The sequence below is a fragment of the Panthera uncia genome, chromosome X (genome assembly GCF_023721935.1).
Source record: "Panthera uncia isolate 11264 chromosome X, Puncia_PCG_1.0, whole genome shotgun sequence".
NCBI lineage: Eukaryota > Metazoa > Chordata > Mammalia > Carnivora > Felidae > Panthera > Panthera uncia.
Window position 1 is genome coordinate 10904914 of NC_064817.1, and position 8097 is coordinate 10913010.

The window sequence follows — 8097 nt, forward strand, 5'->3', positions numbered from 1 at the left end:
CAAAAGCTGATAAAGAAAGCAGTAGAAAACTATAGCTAAATCCCGGCAAACGGGATGTAAAACTATTAAGCAAAATATGCCAAAAAATCTAGGACATCTTAACAAGTTTTCATTCTAGAAGTTCATGATTTTTTTTTCAATATTTGGATATCAACAGTTATAAATTACAATTACTACATTGAAAGGCCAAAGAAGAAAATACATATTAGGTCAGAAAAACAGGATGAGAAAAGGGCACTGGCCTCCCATCTGAGTTAGGTTCCTTTAAAAAAATTGGGAAATTGGAACCCATGCACACTGTAGGTGGGAATGCAAAATGGTGCAGCCACTTTGGAAAACCATTTTGTAACCAAAATGAAACCTAAGCCAGGGTCAATTCCTTTCTTTTTGTTACAATTTTTTTTAATATCTATTTATTTTTGAGAGAGACAGAGACAGAATGTGAGTGGGTTAGGGGCAGAGAGAGAGGGAGACACAGAATCCGAAGCAGGCTCCAGGCTCCGAACTGTCAGCACAGAGCCCCACGCGGGGCTCGAACTCACGAGCTGTGAGATCATGACCCCAGCTGAAGTCGGATGCCCAACTGACCGAGCCACCCAGGCGCCCCTGAGTCAATTCCTTTCAATGCCTCAAGGTTAAGAAATCAAAACTGAAGAACCACCAATTACAAACAGCCAACTAGGCTTTCCCAAATAGGGTAACCACTTAAGCTACAGCCAGTCAAATAATTTCCTTGCTTTGGGCACCTGGATGGCTCAGTCATTAGAGCATGTGACTCTTGATCTTGAAGTCATGAGTTTACATGTTACAGGTAGAATTTACTTAAATATATATATATATGTTTTATTTATATTTTGTATATAAAATTATGTATTATTTCCTTGTTTTACTTATGCATCTGCTCTGTAAAAGCCTTTCTCTTAGCTCCTGTTGGTGGAGCTCTGCAAACAATTTCACTCTGATGCTGCCTGTTTCAAATCGATGTTTGCTCAGCCTTAAAAAAGAAGGAAATTCCGCGATCTGCAACAACATGGACAGACCTTGAAAACTGTATATTAAGTGAAAATAACCAGATACGGAAAGAAGTACTGTATGATTCCATTTACGTGAAGTATCGAGGATAGTTAAAGTCATAAAATCAAAGACTGGAATGATGGTTACCAGGAATTGGGGGTGAAGGGAATGGGGAGTTAGTAATCAATACACATAAACTTTCAGTTAAGTATGATAAATAGGCTTGAGATCTGAACAACGTTGTATCTGTAGTCAACAATAATGTACACTTCAATGTTAAGAGGATAGAGGTCATGTTAAATGTTCTTACCACAATGTAATTACAATAGAACAACTTTCCAGGAAAGCTGACCCAACGATTTCTGCTTATCTTTTATTGAGCCCTCATCAGCTTCAAGGAATGGTGAAAAAGACAATTTATTTGAGAGTCCGGGCACATTGGTATTCCTGATAATCAGGGGGTTCTGTTCCTAAGAAAGACAGGAGGAACAGCCAAGGAGAAGCGTCTGCTCTAAATCTCTTTTTATGCATGTGGGATTATACAGAGAGATTATACTCTTCCACTATTATCCCATTTCTCGAAAACATTTTTTGTTGTATTTCTTATTATGTTAATTGGGATGTAATGGCCTCTAACAGTCCTATCTTCGCGGTGGATTCTACCCTTCATTGTTTTAAAGTGAACCTTTTTGTCCTACTTAATGCTCTTTAATCTCTAATGGAACCCTTACTTGCTTTGTATTGGTCTAACGTATTTCCCATATTCTTTTATTTTTTAATCATTCTGATTCTTTTGTAGAAGTTTACCTCTTACATTCAGCATATAACTGTATTCTAGTTTTTTCTTATACAGAGCATTTACTTTTGTTTTTTAAACATTCATCTTAGTGGGGCACCTGGGTGGTTCAGTGGGTTAAGTGTCCGACGTGGGCTCAGGTCATGATCTCGCAGGTTCCTGAGTTTGAGCCCTGCGTGGGGCTCTGTGCTGACGGTTCAGATCCTGGAACATGCTTCAGATTCTCTGTTTCCCTCTCTCTCTGCCCCCACCCTGCTTGCATTGTCTGTCTCTCTCTGGCTCTCTCTCAAAAATAAATAAACATTACCAAAAAAAAGTCTGGGGCACCTGGGTGGCTCAGTCGGTTAAGCATCCGACTTCCGCTCAGGTCACGATCTCGCGGTTTGTGGGTTCAAGCCCCACATTGGGCTCCGTGCTAACAGATCAGAGTCTGGAGCCTGCTTCAGATTCTCTGTCACCGCACCCCCCCTTCCCCTCCCCCACTCATGCTGTCTCTCCCAAAAATAAACATTAAAAAAAATTTAAACACCCATGTTAGAGCTTTATCTTTTAATATATAAACTTATTCTTTCCATTTAATAAAACAAATGTTTGATTATAATCTTTCCATGGTATTTATTTTTTAAAGGCTTTTTTGACATTTTATGTTTTCTTTTTTACATAATTGCTTGGTCAGCTCTTAGTCCCTTTTGTAGTAAGATTATAGTTATACATTTTATTTGAAGTTATAAAATGTCACTGCTTCTGTGATTTTTATTCCAATTACATACATTAAAATTGTTTACATCATTGCATCGGGAAATTTCAGATTCAGCTGCAAACTAGAGACTCCCAAATAAGGGCTTAAACAAATAACGCTCATCTGTCATTCTTGCTAGGAGCCGCTGACACCTCAGCTCTGCCCTGGTCTGGTCCTCAGAACCTTCTCTCACCTTCCGTAATCTCACGCCAGCCTCACACCCAGGAAAAGTTGTTGTTCGCTCCAAAGTTTTCTCAGCTTGGACTAAATTTTTGTACCTGGTCACTGCTCTCCAGACACTTGGTGAAGAGTTACCGTCTTCCCTACTTTCCACATAAGGTTTTGAGTTAAAATTGTGTTGTGTACATCTTGGTAGGTATTGATTGGAAGGTCCAGGAGTAGGTGCCTATTCTAATGTATTTTCTAGAAAACATCCTCAGTTTACTTTTTATAAAGTAATATATCTTTATTGTTAAAAAGGTGGGAAATACTAAAGTCATAAAGAGAAAAATCAAATTATTTTTACACGTTAGTATATTTCCTTCCAGTATATCATATATCTGTATGTAAGTATGAGGGAAGGAGGGGGGACAAAATGTTTTTTACTTTTTGTTTATAAAATTGTGATTGAAATTTATAATATCTTTTTTTACTTAATTCACTATAAATATTTCCTATGCCATCATATGTTCTTTCAAAATATTTGAAAGCTATGTAAGATTTTATTATATAGATGTACCATGATTTCTATAACCATTTTTTGTCTTTAAATATCTTATTTCTAATTCTCTGCCATAATAAATAATGTTACAATGAATACTGTTTTCCATAAAGTTATCCTTACATTCCAAACATGTCCTTAGAATAGATCACTGGGAAATGAGTATCTAGCTTTTTGATGCACATTTCCAATCTGTCCTCCAGAAAAGTTGACAAATTTGGACTCCCTTACATCTATTTTTAACGATTTAACCACACCCTTAACACTACAAGTATTATATGTTAAAGGGGGGGGAATCACATTTTTGGATAGGCAAAAAAAAAAATCTTCACTATTGCATAAGTCACATGTATGGCATTTGACCACTAATGAGGTACAGGTTTTCCATCTGTATTTCTTATTTTCTCAGTTGTATTTCTAGGGCCCATATTTTTCAATAGGGATTTTAATGTTTCATTGATTTCGATCTTTGGCCTTTTACACTCTCACTTTTCAAAGGTAGAGTACATCCAAATTGCATGTTTTCCTTGCATGTTGCAAGAAAAATTCTGTATTTTATTCTATAATCTAGAGAGGGAAAAGAAAGCAATCCATTTTTCAACAGCGACTTTTCTCATTCTCTTCCAGAGCCCGAGGTATATTACCATGAAAATTGTGTTGCCTTTATGAAAGCAATGTGTGTTCCAGCCATGGACACAAGGGAAAAGCTAATTAGCTTATACTGGGACACGGCTATATTTCATCTTCTTAAATAAAATGATATGAACTAAACTCAGTCACTTGAGATTTGCTCAGCAGACTCCTTATGAAGTTTCTCATCACATTGTTATGCCCAGAATTCGTGATCCCCAAAGACCACTAGGGAGCCGAGTCCGATGCAAAAGCAAAAGAGCCTTTATCCGAGCTAGCTCGAGCTCAATCCCCTACCTGCACCGACGCAGCGGTGAGATACCGGGGAGAGAGAGCGAGTTTCAAAAGCACAAAGGTTTTATAGGGGTCTAGGGGCAGTTGGTGAGGTAATGGCTGTGGCCTCAGCCGATTGGCTGGGGAAGGGTCGTGGCCTCGGCCGATTGGCTGGGGAAGGGTCGGAGTCCTGTTACGCAGGTCGCTGGGCGTGTTTTGATCGGGAAGTTTGAACGGGTGAGCGGGAGGTTACTCAAGGGGAGGAGGCGCGGTCTGAGGTTTCTGCGATTTTCCCCGGAAAAGGGGTCATGTCGGGGACATAGTCACTCAAGGTGGAGGACACAGAACAAGATGGAGTCGGCTGGCGTAGGCCCGCCCTTTCAACATAAGAAGTTTGTTCTTCTTTATCTTTATTTGAAAAGGATCCCAACAAGGACAGGAATTGATTTGGGAAATGAAATCCTAAGGCCTCCAAGCAGGAATGGTATTAAAAATAGTTTATGACCAGGCAAGATGGAAACCAACCAATGGAGAGGATGCCAGCTATAAACAATGTTTCCTCCAGCTACATGGGTGTGCAGCTGCTGAAAAAAAGTCCTACCAATGCTAAGACTCCTCTCATAGAATGACACATGTCCAGGGGACTTTAGCCACTTTCTCTTTCTTTAAATCCTATGATTCTTCTTTCAGCTGGTATTCTACCATCAGTTTAAAACCCCCTAAGCATAAAATGACATATCGGATAAACAGTTAGCATCCAAATTCTATAAAGAACTTACCAAACTCCACACCCGAAAAACAAATAATCCAGTTTAGAAAAGGGCAGAAGACATGAATAGACACTTTTCCAAAGAAGACATCCAGATGGCCAACAGACACATGAAAAGATGCTCCACATCACTCATCATCAGGGAAAAAGAAATCAAAACCACACTGAGATACCACCTCATACCAGTCAGAGTGGCTAAAATTAACAACTCAGGAAACAACAGAGGGTAGCGAGGATATGGAGAAAGGGGAACCCTCTTGCACCATTGGTGGGAATGCAAACTGGTGCAGCCACTCTGGAAAACAGTATGGAGGTTCCTCAAAATATTAAAACTAGAAGTACCCTATGACCCAGCAATAGCACTGCTAGGAATCTACCCAAGGGATACAGGAGTGCTGATGCATAGGGCACATGGACCCCAATGTTTATTTATAGCAGCACTTTCAACAATAGCCAATTATGGAAAGAGCCTAAATGTCTATCAACTTTAGAATGATTAAAGAAGATGTGGTTTCTGTATACAATGGAACACTACTTGGCAATGAGAAAGAATGCAATCATGCCATTTGTAGCAACGTGGATGGAACTGGAAGGTATTATGCTGAGTGACATAAGTCAGGCAGAGAAAGACAGATCTCATAAGTTTTCACTCATGTGGAACTTGAGAAACTTAACAGAAGACCATGGGGGAAGGGAAGGGGAAAAAATAGTTTCAAACAGAGAGGGAGGCAAACCCATAAGAGATTCTTAAATACAGAGAACAAACTGAGGGCTGATGGGGGGGTAGGGGAGAGGGGAAAATGAGTGGTGGGCATTGAGGAGGGCACTTGCTGGGATGAGCACTGGGTGTTGTATGTAAGCGGTGAATTACGATATTCTATCCCCAAAACCAAGAGCACACTGTATATGCTGTATGTTAGCCAACATGACAATAAAATACATTTTTTAAAAAACCAAGTGTATGTTCTAGCCTGACAATCACAAACAAATCGCAACCAGTTAGTGAACTCCTCTAGGGAGTGACTAAAGATGACAAAAGAAGTATTAGGGGTCATAGTTTTATGGGTAAAATAAATATATCATTAAAGCAGAACCAGGGATAGAAAAACAGATTGTTGTGAAAATAAAGAATCAAAGCATAAAAAAATAAAAAATAAATCAACCCCCCCCAAGCATATTTAAGAAAAATAACTGGAAGTTGTGGGAAAGAAATTAAGAGAAGTGGAAATAGATGAAATAATGTCAGCCAAGTATCCAAATTCAATAAGTATCCATAATTGAATATTTCTAAGTGCATAATTACTATACAAGTTTACACAGAGGCCATTATCTAAAGACTGGAGAACCAGTTGAAAATTCAAGGATTAGTTCTCTGAAGAGGTCCTTCAGGGACATTGTGAGAGGTAGCTACTCATGTCCATAAAAACTATCGGTTTCTTCTGGAACTTAAAAAAAGTTAAGAGTTCAGAGTGTCAAAAAAGAAAAATAATTCCTCCAACTGAAAACAACCGGAAACAAATGGACCCAATTATGTATCAAACTGGCATCATAACCATAGAAAATAATTATTTCAAGTGTCCCTGAAACACAGCATTTTCATTTTGCATCCTTTGGGTATACGTTATAAGAAAAACAGAAATGCAAAATAAAAATCTTAAATTTTATTCAGTTTTATGGTTAGTGGTAATACTGTATTGCTATTTTGAAACCATTTTTGTGTGTTAAAGGATAAAGTAAAGAAATGATAGAACCCAAGATTTTTCAGGGCAAGAGAAAAGGGCCCCAAGTATAAAAACAAATAAGAATGCTATAAAAATCAACATAAACTCATTGTGGGTGCCCATGTGTTTTAAGGCTGTCTGCTGATAGCACCTGGAAACGATACACCAAAAACTCCGATTCCTAAATGCCATTAACTACTAAAAGGACGTGGTGCTCTTTCGAGAGTTGTTTCTAGATACACAATATGGAAAATGCTAGGTGAACATGGGATGGCCTGCTGAGCTAGAAAGCCAGAAAGTACTCAAAGACTAACCAAATTTGGGGCTAAGAATCTAAGAGTAGAATAAAGATGAATGCTTGAGTAATGCAAACCAATTTTCATAACATTCTAATCAAAATTCGCTGGCATGTTTATAAACCTCTGCTGCAATAAATGAAAATCACATGCCTTCCAAAAATATGTGCCTATGATTGATTGAAATGCATTAACTGTATTAAAATGCACGGGTCTGTAAGAGGAAAACAACAACAAAACACTCATTTCCCATCACTAAAGGGGATTATTACACCTACTCCTTACTTTGGAATTTGCATTGAAGAAAACACTTATCCTGGTTTGCGACAGGAATTATATTTCAGAGTAATCAAATTGACGCAGCTGATGAGAAAGCTCTTTCTCAAAGTAGAATGACAGCTGATAAATGTAGAATGAATGATTGAATTAGAAAACCACCAATCGGTAGCCTCTTCTGTAGTCCTTCATCAGAGCAGGGATTAACCACAGATGTTAAAACCATTAAGTGAATTGTTAATGGGGAATTGGATAATCACAGGGTATGGGAGAATCACCCCAGAGATTACAAACTGCTTGCCAGGGGGAAAATGTAACTTTAAGAGGGAGGGTCCAGGCTGTCACCATTTTAACCCAGTGATCAATCAGCATTTTCAAATAATAATGGGACAATCAGACCTTATGAGCCCCCTGAGGTGATGTGGTAGGAAATACACACCATCACTTATGAAGCATTCTGCCCAATAAATGTTTAATATTAACTGAACCAAGCCTGAAGCTCTGACTTCCATTTTATAGCAAACACAGGGCTCAGCTGGAGAAGTGAAATGGCCCGGAGGTAAAACTTGAACAGGACCAGGAAGTAGAACTATTAGAGAACTATTGTTTGAGGCAAAGATTCCTGTTGGACCCTACTAATCATCAAAGGCTGTGGACAAACACCTCTGATCTTCCCACGATGTAGGCTGGAACTCATAAGCCAACGGTTTCTACAGTAGGATGTGTGCACAGCAGACAGCGTCATGGGTGAAATTACAGAAAAAGGGACTCGATTTCATGAGTGACTCGCAGGCGGAACGAGTCTGGGAATCCTGGCCTCGGGAAAGTGGTCACTAAGTACTGAGGCAGCATCTGCCGAGCG